This window comes from Labrus mixtus, chromosome 17 (genome assembly GCF_963584025.1).
Source record: "Labrus mixtus chromosome 17, fLabMix1.1, whole genome shotgun sequence".
Classification (NCBI taxonomy): Eukaryota; Metazoa; Chordata; class Actinopteri; order Labriformes; family Labridae; genus Labrus; species Labrus mixtus.
In genome coordinates this window covers 25,644,626-25,660,869 of record NC_083628.1, presented here as the reverse complement: position 1 = coordinate 25,660,869, position 16,244 = coordinate 25,644,626, and the positions used below count along the sequence as shown (strand labels likewise).

Sequence of the window (16,244 nt, the reverse complement as noted above, 5' to 3'; positions counted from 1 at the left end):
TCAAGGCTCTAGCAATAACAAATAGTGATTTGCATGATCACTCCTATTTCTATATTTATATTGGAGTTTATGAAAGAAACAGGAAGTAAATATCATGACACACACAGTTGGAGAGTTATAGAGAGGGTGACTTTTTACAAACAGATGCTTCCCCATAATGAGACTGGTGGTCCTTGGCGGTCACATGCGTATGTGTGTTTCTTAGGCATGTGGTTCTCTGACTTTGTACACTACAGACTGAGGTAGACTGTTGCTGATTGCTAGGTTGAGAAACCATGGACCACACACGATCAGATGGTAGTTGTGTTTGTTCTTATGTTCATGCAAGTTTGTATATATTATACTAGCACAATAATATTTGCAGTTATTCTGTGTCCAACCATTATCTGCAAGGAATGAACATTTACTTCTGGAAAATACCTTCAACTTGGCAAGTATTTTTAAAAGAATGAAAAAATCAGAAAAACAGTGTTTTTCTTTGCGATTCTATAGATGTCAGTCAGTCATAGTTATCAGCTCATTACTTCTCCCGAGCATTTAAGAATGAGAGAAAGTATTAAAGAGCTCATATTATGCCCTTTTTGGGGTTCGTATATTTAATCTATGTACCTACTAGAGTATGTTCACAATAGCTAAAGTTCGAAAAAAAGTGTATGTTTTCATGTACTGCCGCTCCATGCACCGGCTCGCTTCTGACTTTCTCTCTAAGGCTCTGAAGTGCCCACGTTCAGAGTCCCCACGTGTGCCAAGTCTGATCTGATTGGTCGGCCTGTCGGCTCTGTCTGATTGGTCAGTCGCTCAGCACGGTTCTCAGAAATGTCTCACCCTTTTTGCCATATTGGGAATGCAGCCACTTTGCCTCCGAGGGGAGCCAAAAAAACGGTATGCAAACGGCAATGGCAACTTCAGCAATCTGACAGAGAGGAGGAACAAACACAACAACCTTTGCCACGAAGGTATGAGCACAACGTTTCAGTGTTGTGGGTATTTATTTTGCAGCCTTTTCAGATGTAATATGTGTGTAATATATGCTAACCGGTAGCTAACGCAATAGCTTCATTGCGTTGTTTATGTATATGCTAAGTGTGGAAACTGCAGCTAAATGCTTACCGAAGCAGACACTGTGTGCTGCAGAATACCATGATAACTTACAACAAGAACATAGCAACAGTAACACACAGCTTATGTTTGTATCAAGTCTTTTTATCAGAAAAACTCTCACTGTTATTGTGTTGAAAAATACGTTAGCCTCTTCCAATTTCACTGACTGGAGCTACCAGCATATTTCCCTAATCCAAAAATATATATCTTACTTGTGGCTTCACAAAGTTTGGCTTGATTACAATATGATTATTGGCCACAAATGTGTTCTGTACAATACAATTTTATTGTATTTACATTAGTACTGTACGTTGTTGCAGCGACTCACCTTGTTCTGCATTGTATATCACCTCCTTGATGTGATTAAAAATTCAATGAGCAATTGTAAGTATCAATGACATCATAGACTTACTTACTTTGACTACAAAAGCCCAGGTGATAATCACGTGTTTGTTGGATCAATATCTCATGCAATAATGTTCCCTCCTCTGTCATTATTTTCCTTCTTATTGAACATTATTTCATTTTAATCAGTATCTTCTTCTTTCATCAGGAGAATGAATCTGCTGCCTGTTCCTTGTACCAAAAACATCCAGGACTGTTTAAACCCATATACACTTCAAAACATCCACAACATCTTCAGAGGAGAACATCACAGAGAACTGCAGAAGAGTATGTTCATTATAAATAATGATTTACATCTTCAATCAAATTCATTCTAGTCAAACAGTTTCACTATTTCAGAGGAATAAAAGTAAACAAGTGAGAAAATCATTTCTTGAAAGTTCTTTATTCTCAGCTAAGGTTAAAAAAACATTTAAATGTGTAGAACTATACGTGTAAATATACAATGAGAAGTAACATTTTTACATCCAACTATATTGTCTCCATACAGGCTGTGCAGACACTTGGCAGCTCATCGCTTTGTGAGGCGGTGCTGGAGATACTTTGGACACTGCAGAGTGGTTGTCCTGTCGTGTGTCGTCCTGAGGATTCGCCCCGAGTTTCCTGACCCAACTGGACAGTATGTTGGCTTCGGCCTGCCCCTTGACTACACCTGGACACGTGTCGAGCCATCCCTCCTTCTATTTAAAAGTCAGGCATTTTCTGCAGCTCCTCCATGAATGGTTCTGGTTCCTGAAACACCTCCTCCAACACCAGTGCCATCAAGTCCCAGAAAATATCCTGTAAAAAAGTAAACAAAATCTATTTCATAATGTTTGGTTATTGCTCATTTTTCACACTCATCTGTTTTATGGAAATGTTTACAAAGACTTTGAAGATATATTTAAATAGGTATTTATCACTTTAAAGGTTTAAAAATAGATTGTGCTTTAGGGTTTAAAAAATAAAATAATTTGTAACTCACTGTATATTGTGTCTGGTTTTTTTGGATTTGAGGAATGCCACCTTATAGACCAGCTGTCCTGTAGAGGTTGTTGCTTTATTACGTTCAGCATGTTCGTTGTTAGTGTTCACAGACATTAACAAGCTACAATACAAAAAGCTATAATCAGCAATCATGTAATGAAATCACAGTTTCCTGATATTCTTGCTCAGATTTCAGCAGTTGAACAATTTTTTAGGTGTGTGTGCGTACCTTTGCTTGTCCCTTAGTATACCCCAGGCCAACTGTGTGTGGACTGATGACCCCTTTGGAGGTAGGTATGTCTGTGTGGCCTCTGAGACTTGTGGGGAGTCTGTCTGCCACCCAACCTCATCATGGAACCTTGGTACACTCGTTAGGATACTGGAGCTTGTTGTCTGTGTAATCTGCTGTGATGTACTCTGGAAAGAGACAGAAAAAATGTAAATTTAGCATGGCAATCTAACATGATTCAGAAATGCACTGTCTTCTTGTTCATAGCTAAATATTTAGACCACACATCTTTCAAAACAAAGTGCCTGCTGCACACATCTTTACGTTTCTCGATGGTTTCGACACAAAAATAATTTAATTTCGTTTTGAAAGTTCAATTGGAGAAAAACAGTCGAGGTTTTGGAACTGTTTCTGCCATATCAGAGTTATAGGAGGTATCTGCACCAGGTAAGGGCAGGATGTTACTAATTTTGTCTCTGATGTTTAGAATTTTACTGTTAAGAAAGCTCATTAAATCATCACTTCTGAGGGCTAAAGGAATGCATGGCTCAATGGAGCTATGACAGTGCTGAAAAGGTATCTGTTTTTATTTTCTAGTAGTGGGCAGCTTGAGCGTGACGTAGAGCCTTCATATATTGATGAATATCTTTCCAAAATAAACATGATTCTTCTGTTTTGGAGCACCACATTCTTTCAAATTTACACAGCATTTGTTTCAGAATACAGGTTTCTGAGTTGTACCATGGAGCAAGTCTCTGTAATCAAATCAAGAGCAACTCTCAGAGAATCCACAGCACTATCAACAAACTGATCCAGCTGAGACGGACTCAGAGTCTTCAACTGGGTTAAGACATGGTACTGAATTAAAAGCAGCTGAAATAGCTTCCTTAAATTTAGCTTCAGCACTATCAGATAAACTTTGTTAGAGCACATTTTTAAGCAGATTCTGGTAAGAAAAAGTCAAATGTTATCAGAAGTGGATTTTCAAGAAAAACAAGTAATACATTTATTTGACTTTATTCAAATCTCACGCCCATGGGCCCCACATCTACTTGTCTGTTGTTAATTATTATTTTTGTTTTTACAGGTGAAGACTGACCTGAGAAATCGTTTACAGGGGGAACATCTTTACCTTTATGCGCTTGAGCATCAATGGCCCCCCCGTTAAGGGGGTTTCCTTTTGAGACAGCCCTATCAGAACCCTCGAAAAATCACATGCTCTCAGGCATGATGCCAACTGTGCCACCACCACTATGGCACACACAGTAGGACAAGGGCAGGATAGGGACAAGGGGGGTAAAGGGAGGGAACTGAGATGGAGGGAAGACAGTAGAGTTGGAGTTGTGAACGATGGGTGGAGGAGGGGAGTATGTAATGGTGGGAGGAGAGGGAGTAGGAAGACAAGGCTTGCATAAACTACATTAGTATCTTATCTTAAATCTCTTTTTTTTCATTTTTTTATTATTATTATTTTTTTATTGGCTTTTTGTGCCTTTAATATAGAGATAGGAAAGTGGATAGAGTCAGAAATCAGAGTGGGGAATTACATGCAGGAAAGGAGCCACAGGCTGGATTTGAACCTGGGCTGCCCGCTTGGAAGACTACAGCCTCCATACATGGGGTGCGCGCACTAACCACTGCGCCCCATTAAAACTTATTTCTAACTTTATTTCATTTGTTTTTACTATCTCCTTAAGTCAATCATCGTTTTAGTTTTTACTATCTTATTATCTCTGTCTTCTTGCTTAATTCATACATTTTAGGATGCTATAATTTTATATTCTAATTTGGGGATTTTTATGTTTTGTAAAGCACTTTGTTTTGATAAGTGCATTATAAATAAACTGAATTAGCCCGCTTGCTGTTGTCCAAACAGCCGATTACTCATTTAAGTCGAGCCTGCTACTTTATTGGGCTTATCGGCCTGTTGGCAGTAGCCGTCTCGCCGCTATATTTATATTTTTTCACCATTATCAGCTTTCTCCATAGAGCCTGTTAGCATAGCTTCCAAGCAATATGGCGGACGTTAAGTTTCAATTCTGGGAGTAAGTTCCCACCCACTGATCTGTGATTGGTCTGTAGCTTCAGTGGTCGAAAATATGAGGAACCAGCGTTGTAGTTTCACCCTGCTAACCGCAACAGCTTCCAATGATGCAAAAATCGTCATTTTGCGTCACTGGAAGCTCCTTTTCAGACTTAGAATTACAAAGATTTTCCATCTCAGGGGAAAATGAGGGCGGGATGCACGACCATTCAAAAATACTACCAGGTTTCTAATGATACAAAGCTTAATGCAAATGGGTGAAGTATCCCTTTAAGTCGAGCCTGCTACTTTATTGGGCTATATTAATTTTTGATTCTCATAAAATTGTTTTGATTTAATATCCGGAGTGCATATGTGAAAACGGCTTATGTTAAAGAAAAAATTTATTTTCCTAAACCTTCAGACACTTCAAATGTAAGTGAGACAGCATATCCACTGCTCATTACTGTGCACAAATGTACATACTTGGGCGCCAGTAGATACATACAGCCTTCTGGCAGGGCATGCTTTGCAAGCATACCATTTTTTTTGGCGTGCATTAACATATTGTTCTACTTCAACTCTGCTGCTACAACTGCATCCTATTTTTAAATTTTTTTATTGGTGATAAGGTGAACAAAATGAAACAAGAATATATAGACATGACATAGACATGACAACTAATGCGAGACTAAATAAACAAAGACAAAAAATATATATTTTTAAAAAATATAAAAAAATAAAACGGACAAAATAGATACAAAATAGTAAAACATAAGCAAAGATACAGAGCAACAATACAGACAAAATACATTTAAATGAGGTGAAAGTCAAGCAATGGTTTTTATGTTCAGGTAGTGTGTTAGAAAGGTGTGAACGTGTTCTTGGCAGCGTAATGCATTAAAGTGCGGAACTTAGTGAGAAAACAAACAAAAATATAAATAAATGAAAAATTTGTTTGAGAAAAAAAAATATATGCATGTAAACATTAATGGAAAGAAGATAAAATTATATAAATGTAATAATGTGACCATCATAAAAAGAGAGGTGATGGTAATAAATATATATACTGTATATATATAATAAATATACACATACACACGTACGTACACATGTACATCCATAGCTGTACACATACATGCGTATCAAGATCATAGCAAAGAAAAGAAGAGCAGAGAAGAACAGAGAAGTGGGGGCCACAGGGTCCCCGTGGAATCAGGCAAGAGGCCCCACCCCTGCACATAAAGCCCCCCAGCGGCACCAGCGAAAACTCCCAAGATGGATGGGGCGGATAGGGGAAGAGCACAACTGCATCCTAGAGGAAGCACTGCTGCAGTATGCCAAAAATACAGGGATGTTGAACTGATTCGGGAAGTATAGATAGTATGCATCAGACCAGTCTTCCTCACATACCGATTCCCACAATGCAAAGCACCAGTTCAGAGATCAGAATGACGGACAGTAACCAGGGAAATAATCATAATAAGACCAAACCACGTAAGCATACCACCAATTATCTTTTTTCAGACCCTAAGTGGATGCTACACTGTAGCAGCGTTTGCTGATAGTAGTATGGCATTACAGGAACTACTTTAAGTTGGCTTGAATCCTATTAATCCAATCGATCTCGCTCTCTCCAGTAGCCTGTGCTGACTCATTATCTCACCTTCGGAGGTGGTGAGAGGTTCACCCCTGTATTTTCTCTGGTTGTGTGTGTGTGTGTGTGTGTGTGTGTTGCAAGTATGCAAAAAACAAAAACAAAACCTTTCAGTTCAACTCCTCAGTTCCACATACTATGTGCACGCCGCAGTCTGTCAGCACCATGGTTTTGCTCTGTCTGTCTGCGCAGGCCCCTGCCCCACGTGGAACATGAACGCAGAGCAGCTGTGGGCAGCTGTACACACATCACAGGAGAATAAAGAGAAAAATGTGCAAACAACATGTTGCTTTTTTTTCTGAGGTTGCTTTATTGTTTGTTTGATGCCTATTTTGACATAATGTTGATAAAGTGATGGAAAAGTGATCCGTCCCTGTATTGTTTTATTTTTAAATTGACCAGTAGCTATGTGCACAGAACATGACAACCCGGACAGGTAGACAGACAAGGAAACGCACAGAGCCTGGTCAATTTCAAATTAAAACACACTATATGATCGTATTTTTCATCCCTTTATAAACATAACATCAAAACAGGCACCAAACGAACAACAAATCATGCTCAGAAATACAAAGCCACATGTTGTTTGCACGTTTTTCTCTTAATTCCCACGTGATCTTGTTGTTCTCTTGTGATATGTGTACAGCTGTGGCTGTGGCAGCAGAGTATGTGGGGATTGGGGGTCCCGGGTCACATGGAAAGACCCAACTCCCAAACAGAGTAGGCATTGTAGAGTTACACACGCAAACACATTTTATACATTTGACAGTCTTTTGTGACATTACAGTAAACATTCTATCCTGAAAGCACAATAAAAAAAATGAAGACCTTTTTGAATGAAAATCAAGACTTTGTTAACAAATCTAATGATTTCTAAGGCCTTAATGTTATAATGTGAAATTGAATGCTTTTTAAGACTTTTAAGACCCAGCGCGCTGAGAGCGTAGTGCCGCTGCTGTCACACTCCGGAGACGGACCGCGGTGCTCGCTGTGAACCAGCCTTGACTAGAGTAGCAGCAAACGGCGATGTAGTGCTGAGGGACCACGGCAAGCACAGAGTATGTGGAAATTGGGCGAAATTTGTGTCTATTGCCAGTCTCTCAGAGTATAACATGGGCTGATGGGTAGTTTTCCTGTGAAGGCGTCCCTGGCAGCCTTTTTGTTAAGTGTTTTCTGAGTCTCCTGGACAATTTAGTATCGAGTCAGATGCTTGGCAGCAGTGGTTGAGTTCCCCATTGTCTGTGCATTATTAAGTCCAGGCAACTTGTTTTGGCTCTATTGTATTTCTTTGTTTTTCCCTTTAACAATATATGGCTCGCAATTTTTCGGGTTATCCTTCTGAGATAACTTTAAGACAGCCCCAGTTCTGCACCTGCATCCCCCCTTTCCTGTCAAATGATAAGTCCTCTATGCACATGAAAGTTAGCCATGGAGATCCACATGGTTCTGCTATACGTGACCCAAGATCCTGTTTGTAGATACTGAGCACAGATATGGTTAAATTATAAGCTTCAATCAAACCTCTATAAACAGCCAATAAGAGGAATTTCAGTTTTGACCAGTGCATCAGAAGATCAGGAGAAATTGGATACCGTCCAGAAACAGTGTAAGGCACTACATGGCCTTGCACCGGACAACATCTCAGAGATCCTTTTTAGCTTATGAATCCTGACGGCCCCTCAGATCCTCTGGCTTTTCTCTTTTAGTTGTTCCACAAAGTAAGACAAAAACATTTGGTGATGCTGCTTTCAGCCACTACGCTCCAAGGTGCTGGAACAGTCAACAATTTTAAAACGTAAACTAAAGACATACCTATTCAGTCTGGCTTTTATGTAGGGGTTTTATATATATATATATATATATATATATATATATATATACATATATATATATATATACATTAACTACAATGTTTTTATTTCCTTTTGGTGTGCATTACTCTTTACTTCTCTACTTCTAAATCCACTTGTAGACAAGTGGATTTATTTTTATGTTTCTATTTTTATGTTTCTTTTTGTTTTTCAGTGGCTGTAAACCACTTTGAATTGCATTTGATATTCATGAAAGGTGCTATATAGATAAAGCTTGATTGATTGATGCATGTGTAATACATGTAAAACCATTAACCTATTAAAAATACATTTTTGTAAAGAGTATTGATTAAACACTTATAATTTGACAATGTTCATTGGTAAATGTGTCTCTGCAAGACATTTGTTAGTTCATAGATGAAACAATGACTTGAAGGAGAACTGGTGGTGAAAAACAGAAAAGCGTTTGGTCTGAACATTTACCATACCCAGTTGTGCAAAATGATTGTATTTTTTTATACTGCATTGCTTAATCTTTTAGACTTTTAAACACTCCACACCATCATTTTGTAAAATCATTCACATGAAGATGTACAGTCCTGTGGTTATAGTTTGTTGCATTTTTTTCTAATGTTTTTTTTATTTTTTTTTATCAAATTCCAATGACATAAGGGTGTTGTTAAGCATCTCTACAATGTTTGACTTGTGCTTTATTACAATTTTTAAAGCTCAAGCAATGCTCAAACTACTATCATCTTGGATCATAACCATGTTCAAGAGGCTTCTCAGGCATCCTTGGCAACTTACTACTTGCAGGCATAAACTAAGTTACAGGGGGTTGATGGTACATGTGTTGTGGTGGGGCTCGAAAGAGCATCTAAATCAGCTCAGGCCATCCCTGGAGTGTGCTTGAACTTGCAGGTAATTCTAACTGAGGCATCCTCCTCAACTTCACAGATGGAGGGGCCTGTGTTCCCTGCCAAAGTGCCAGAGCTTGTTCATAGACTTGTGGTCTGTGCCATACAACATTAAAATGGCACCCTAGAAATGCATTGTGCAAAATTGCAACAGGAGTCTCTAAAATTGTAATTATTATTCTTCATCTGTACGCATTTGCACATCAGTATGCAGACACCCAAAAGGCAAGGCTACAAAATGTGCTTTTCTGATCAAACTGTAAATGTGCAGATTAAGTGTGAACGTACCAAAGACCAATATTTCCCACTATGTTTATGCATGCTGTTCAGCTTTGGTCAAAAACAAAAATATGGCATGGTGTGAAACTGGCACAACCAGATCATGCTGTGTACATCTTAGTATCACTTCACCAATTCAAAGCCCCACCATCTGCCATGTTCTATCACATTGATTTTTAGAGCCAATTACTTTTGTCCCATTATTTGTTCAAATTCCATTATATTGTATTACTGCATTTTTCTGTCACCAGTCACAATTAGGCTGTGGTCTATCTTTAAATGTAGGGAATATTTCAGACCATCTCTTCTTTATTCTAATTGCACAGTGATGTCAAAACTCAGTTTGTTGACCTGTTCAAGAGAGATCAAATACAAGCCAGTCAGACAGAGAGCCTGCAAAGCATGCATGGGGGAGTCAGTGGAAGAAAAGAAAAGAGAAAAAGAGCTGCTGTTGCAGCATTTCCCTGATAGCTCGTTAATCCCATTTTAGCTGTCACAGGGATGAGGTAGGTGTGAATTTACGTGGTTGTGTGTAGATGTCTATACAAGAGAGAATCTGGGAAAAAAGTGAAGTCTTGTAGCTTTACACATTTGTAATGTAAACTGTGGCATCAACCAGCCAATTAGCCTGATGGCCAGTGAAAAGTTAATTTCCCCTGTCTATTTTTGAGTGAATAATGCTCTCAGACACTCTTTGAAAGACATTATTATCATTGTACAGAACAGAAGCTGGAGAGGTTAAATCTTAGAGGGTATGACTAAAATACCACATTTCTGCAACTCTTATTCAAGTGAGAACAGTAAATCGTTGTGTTCTGTTCTCACGTCATTCTTTAAGATAACTGTTAAAAATGATTCCAAGTTTCAAGCTATTGATAAGAATTTAACATAAATCAATCAGTGTGCCAGCCAACAGTCTTTTGTAGCAAATACAGAGTATCATTAGCATCCGTACTGATCTCTGTTTCTGGCTATTGAGTCAAAACTAAGGTAATTCTATTTTTCTAGAAAAAACCCTTAATATGAAGAAAGCATAAATATTTCATCAAAAAATTTAAAATTCAAAAAGCACTAATGAAGCTTAAGTTTCACTTTTGATTCCCATCTCCTGACCTGCTTAATCTGTGCACTGCTAAAGATAATGAAGGGCTGGAGCTGAAGCTTCAGTCTCCAGTTCAGCAGGTGTTAGAATAGAATAGAATAGAATAGATGTTTATTGCCATTTGCACAGGTACAGGACAGTACAGGTACATTGGAATCCTTGTGCGTTTCTCCCTGAGTCAGCTTCTACAAAAAAAGTTAAAATTATATATAAAATAGAGTAGCATTGTAAGAAAAAAAGAGTAGAAAAGTACAAAAAAGTAAAAGTAAAAATAAATAAGTTGTAGTAACAGCTAAGTAATTTAAAATAAACTGTACAGAAGTTATGCTGTATTAAAGCAAAGTAACAACAAAAAACAAAAGTAGCAAAAAAATAACAAGGGGAACACTGTACAATGAAATGAAAATATAAATAAGTTTTCTTATTGCACTTATTATCTCTTATTGCACCTGAAGTTATTGCACACATATTTTTCACATTATATAATTGCACTGTTTTTTGTTTTTAAGGTTAATATTGCACAGTTGTATTGCACTGTGAGGTGGTCAACTGTCCATTTAGTCTGTGAGGTGTGGGGTGAAGTACTTCCTTCCCATCTTAAAGAGACCATATTATGACCTTTTTGGGGTTCGTATATTTAATCTATGTACCTACTTTTGTACGATAACAATAGCTAAAGTCCAAAAAAAGTGTCTGTTTTCATGTACTGCTCCTCCTTGCTCCCTCTCCGCTCTGAGTCCGTCAGCTGCACTCTGTTGAGCCCAGACTGTTAGACCCCACGTGGGCCAAGTCTGCTCTGATTGGTCTGCCGATCCGCTCTGTCGTTATTGGTCAGTTGCTCAGCACGCGTCTCGGAAATTTCAACGTGAGCTGCGGGGCTTGCCACAACGAGCCAATGGGCTTAGATCAGTGATCTCACACTGACAATGACGTCGGACTGACACATTTTTATTGAGGGGGCTAGAACCGAGCGTTACATGCGGCTAATGCTACAGCTAACAGGAGGAGGTAAGAGAAGCCGCGTTTCCGCGGACTTTGAATTTTTGCACATAGATGTGCCTAAACATGCACAGGACACTTGGAAAACACACTAAAGGGCATATAAAACCAGAAAAAGCATAATATGGGACCTTTAATGTCCTGTGCTAGAAGTCTCACGGCAGCAGGGAAAAAGCTGTTGTGGTAGCGGGCCTTGTGGGTGGAGATGCTCTCTGGCCTGTGATGTCGCAGGTTATACCCCGAGTTCTTCCACCTGAACAGAGCATGACCCGTTGAAGCGATTTCCTCTCAGACAGTGTGGTGTTTCCGAACCACACAGTGATTCCACTGGTGAGGATGCTTTCAACGAGTCCTCTGTAGGCCTGGGTGAGGGGCTGACGTTTAAGTCCAGTCTTCTTCAGCAGCCTGATGAAGTAGAGCCGCTGCTGTGCTTTCTTCACTGTTTTAGCAGTGTTTTTGGCCCAGCTCAGGTTTTCCGCGATGTGAAGACCAAGGAACTTGTAGCTGTCAGCCCGATCCACCACAGTCTCCTTGATGGTAAGAGGCTGCAGAGGGGGGGCTTTCCTCCTGAAGTCCAGAATTAACTCCTTTGTCTTGTCTATGTTCAAAACTAAGTCGTTGTCCTCTCCATAGACAGTGACTTTGTGGACCAGCTCCCTGTAAGAGGACTCATCCCTCCCTCTGATGAGGCCAAGGATGGTCGTGTCATCTGCATATTTAATGATGATGCTGTTATTGTCCTGGGGGGAGACGCAGTCATATGTGTACAGTGAGAAAAGTTTTGGGCTGAGGCAGCAGCCCTGGGGGGTTCCTGTGCTGACTGTGAGCTCAGCAGAGACCTTTGTTCCCATCCTCACCACCTGTGGTCTGTCTATAAGGAAGTCCAGGATCCAGTTGCAGGTGGGTGTTGTTACTCCAAGGTCTGCCAGCTTCCCAATCAGCTTCATTGGCCCGAATGGTGTTAAAGGTGGAGCTGTAATCCAAAAAGAGGAGGCGTGCGTACGTGTTGTTAGTGTCCAGATGTTCCAGTGTGGAGTGGAGTGCTAGGGCCACTGCGTCGTCCACCGATCTGTTGGTGCGGTAAGCAAACTGTAGGGTGTCTACAGTGTCTGGAATCACAGAGTTGATGGAGTGTAGGACCAGCTTCTCCAGACACTTCATGGCCACCGGCGTGAGTGCCACTGGCCTGAAGTCATTCATTGTGGTTGTATGTGGTTTCTTAGGGACTGGAACTATGACAGACGATTTAAAGGTGCGTGGGACGGTTTCCTGCCTGAGAGAGGTGTTGAAGATGTCTGTGTACACCTCTGCCAATTGTTCAGCACAGGCTTTTAGGACTCTTGGTGCCACCCCATCAGGGCCTGCAGCCTTGTGGGGGTTCACCTTCTTCAGAGCCCGAAGGACCTGTGTCTGTGTTACTTGTAGTGCGGTCTCCTCTGGGTTATGGGGGGACTTTGTAGGGGTGTTGCTGTTCCGTCTGTCGAATCTGCCATAGAAACTGTTCAGTGTGTCTGGTAGGGTGGAGTCACAAACTTCGACTCTGTTTGTGTTACTTCTGTAGTTGGAGATGGACTGTATTCCCTGCCACATACTCCTTGTGTTGTTGTCCATGTAGCAGCTTTCAAGTTTTTGGGAGTATGTTCTTTTGGCAGCTTTGATGGACTTTTGTAGCAGCCCGAGCCTGCTTGTACTCCACGGTGTCCCCTGACTTGAAAGCTGCACACCGGCTCCTGATCTTCATGCGTATATATCTGCATTGAACCAGGGCTTTTGATTAGGAAACACACGAATGGTCCGGGAGGGAATACAAACAGAGGTGCACCAATCTATATAGCTGCTTACGGTGTCCGTGTACTCATCAATGTTTGTTGTGGCTTCCTTAAAAATATTCATGTCTGTGGCCTCTAAGCAGCCCTGCAGTTCTGCCAGTGCACTGTCAGTCCACATCTTCACAGTTCTGACTGTGACTGGGTTTGCTTTCAGCTTTGTGGTGTAAGGAGGCTGTAGCAGAAATAATTCTGTTGTCATTGCGCTCAATGTTGTCGGCCACGGAAACGAAAAATCGTTCACGAAAGACCTCTGCCTTCTGATGGTCTCTGTCAGTTGGCTGAGACACGTTGACCCCCTTGAAGGTGTGGACACTTTCAAATTCCTCCTTCAGGCATCTTGCGTTCACACCATCGGCTTGCCTCATAGACCTCAGTGTTCTCAGCATAACGTCCACCTCAGTATTGGCACTGACAGCTGTGACATCTCTCCTCTGAAGAAACAGGGACAAGGCCTGCAGCGTCTCCAGCGCATCTTTTACCAACGCCATCTCCACCAAAAAAAACCACTTTCATTTTCATTCATTTTACCATGAAAGCCCCGACATCTGGCCCTCTCCATGGTAGATCTCGATTTGTCTTCTGTCAACGCACCAAAGAGTTTGACCAAGGCTGGAAAGCTTTCCCAGAGGGCCGTCACAGACGTGCAGGATGAGGACAGCCAGCGCACGTCAAACACTCTTCCTATCCTGCGAGTGTGTTTCCCCAAGTCGGAAGCCGCAGACTCAAGCTCTCTCATATGTTTTGGGCTTTGAGAGAAAAATTAGTACAGCGAGTCAATGAACATCTGAAAATGACTCGCCTCTAATATGTTTTACAACATCATGGACCGCAATTTCTAACTTGTGATTCATACAGTGAATGACGGTCAGGTTAGGATTAATCTTCTCACGTAGAAGTGTGGCTGCATAGCAGCGGCCCCATCAGTTGCAAAGACAACAAGCCGCGAGTGTAACATTTCTTCTGAGATGCCCTGTGTATCAAGGCTGTGTAGCAGGATGTCACAGATGGCTGCCCCAGTGCACGACTGCAGTTCACGAAGGTGAAAGAAGTTGCAGATCTCACCTTAATAGGGAATTCTAATGTAGATGATCAGGCATGTTTTGTTTGACACTGTTGTGCTCTCATCAATGAGAATACTGAACTTATCAGATGAGTTTTTTATGAAGTCCACGAGCTGAGCTGTCATTTTATCTCCAATAAACATGAGCATATTACGACAAGCCTTGTCAGAATAGAAGCATACATCCAAGGTTTACTCTGTTGAGTTGTTGCAGTTCCACCAGCTGTGGCTGGATTTTGAATGAGAGGTCGTTTTGGCAGATCATATAGGCTATGCGCACACAATTCTCAGTTGCTTTTAAACTCTTCTTGTTGTGTTTTCTCCACGGAGCTCCTCTTCATCCACTTCCTTTTTAATTGCGGTCTCTCGTCTTCTCTGCTAAATTTCTCTGCATTTCATGTGAGACTGGCACTTTCCATGTCAGGGTTTTTCCTGCATAGAGAATTCTTTGGCGACCCCCAAAGAGGTTTTACCAAGCACCAAAGGAAAATCACGAGCGCCAAAAGAAAAAAAAGACGATTCAAATTGCAAATCAAATTCTCTCTAAATGTATGTTAAAAATATCAATACATCAAACGACTTAAATACGACGCCTCTGACTTCTAGCAGTCATCCCCTCTCATCCATTTACGCATGTGGCTCACAATGGATAGCCAGCTGACTGACTGTTTGTTCGTTTCATTTGACTGCTCCGCTCACACCCACAAGCGCTAAATGAGGGTTGATTTTCCATTTGGCGAGTTAATTTCAAAGAGCAATTCACTTCATGGCCGTACATATTTATCCCAACAGTCATGTTAAAACTATACTAAACCACGTATGATGTAGCTGTGGCTACTTGTCCCTGCTCCTCTGCTGTCTGCAGACGGGTCATCGCGGAGGCACACTGAGACGCGACACACCAACATACATGGCTGCAAACGCACACGCACACCGGAACGCCACCTGTTTACTTGTAGTGCAACGGAACACGGTTGATCCGCTATCCGTATGGACCGAGTCGGGAACGCACGTTCAACTTTTATCCGTTCACTTCCACTGTGTCTGCTTTTATCAACAATCAATAACTTAACGATCGTAACGTCAGCCAGCTGTAGTCTGTGAACTTCTCCACACAGACTGTCAAACAGCGCTGTGTTATAGCCAGCAAATATATTTTTATTATTTCTCAATTTCCTGATCGGATCAAATGATCCAAATTATCTGTGACTTAAATCTGTGACAGATTTTATTATTTTGTAGGAAGTCAAAGGGAAAAAATATTATTATTATTATACAAGATTTAATTGGGGTTTCAGTAACTTAAGCATAATGATAATATTATTTAGAAAATGGTCAGAAATAACAGGAAATGCACAGATTTCTGTCAAATAAAGTAATACAGACTCGTAGACTATACTGATATACGCGGGTCGAACGAGTCGATATGGAGCCTCTCTGGAGTATATGGACCTAAATCTCTAATGTCAGATCAAGCTGTACACTGAACTGACCCGTTGGTGGTGACAGCAAGCCACTCTCGACCCCTCTCCATTTAGCAAAGCGTCCCGGCTCAATGCAGCCTCCAACCGTATTCTCAGAGGGCAAGACGTTAGCTTGTAAGCCTGGGTTGTTTATCACATTGTTTGAGTCAGGCTGGGAGTTCCCTTCCACAACATTAGCTCCTGTAGTCTCATTCTCAGTATTACTGGGATTTTTTTGTGAGGGTCCCATAAAATACAACGATATGCTGCTCTGAATCCTTTTCATTATTCTTTCATTTGGCTAGCTGTAGTTTTCGGGCTGAAAAAAACTATTTGGTGCTTTGTGACATTCTTGTAGCCGATATTAGCAGACACGTTTTACAATCTCTCTTTCTGCAGGACT

The 16,244-nt window shown here is 40.8% G+C and overlaps 2 long non-coding RNA genes across 2 annotated transcripts; one reads left to right on the top strand and one right to left on the bottom strand.

The window, feature by feature from the left end:
- The first annotated feature begins 562 nt into the window (after positions 1-562).
- On the top strand, positions 563-2,818 carry LOC132992542 (uncharacterized). The gene is made up of 4 exons (XR_009676343.1): positions 563-984; positions 1,655-1,773; positions 1,997-2,271; positions 2,688-2,818. It is a non-coding gene; the product is annotated as an uncharacterized LOC132992542 (long non-coding RNA).
- Positions 1,876-2,191, bottom strand: LOC132992543 (uncharacterized). The gene is made up of 2 exons (XR_009676344.1): positions 2,056-2,191; positions 1,876-2,016 (listed from the first exon to the last, which is right to left on the bottom strand). It is a non-coding gene; the product is annotated as an uncharacterized LOC132992543 (long non-coding RNA).
- Positions 2,819-16,244: the final 13,426 nt, after the last annotated feature.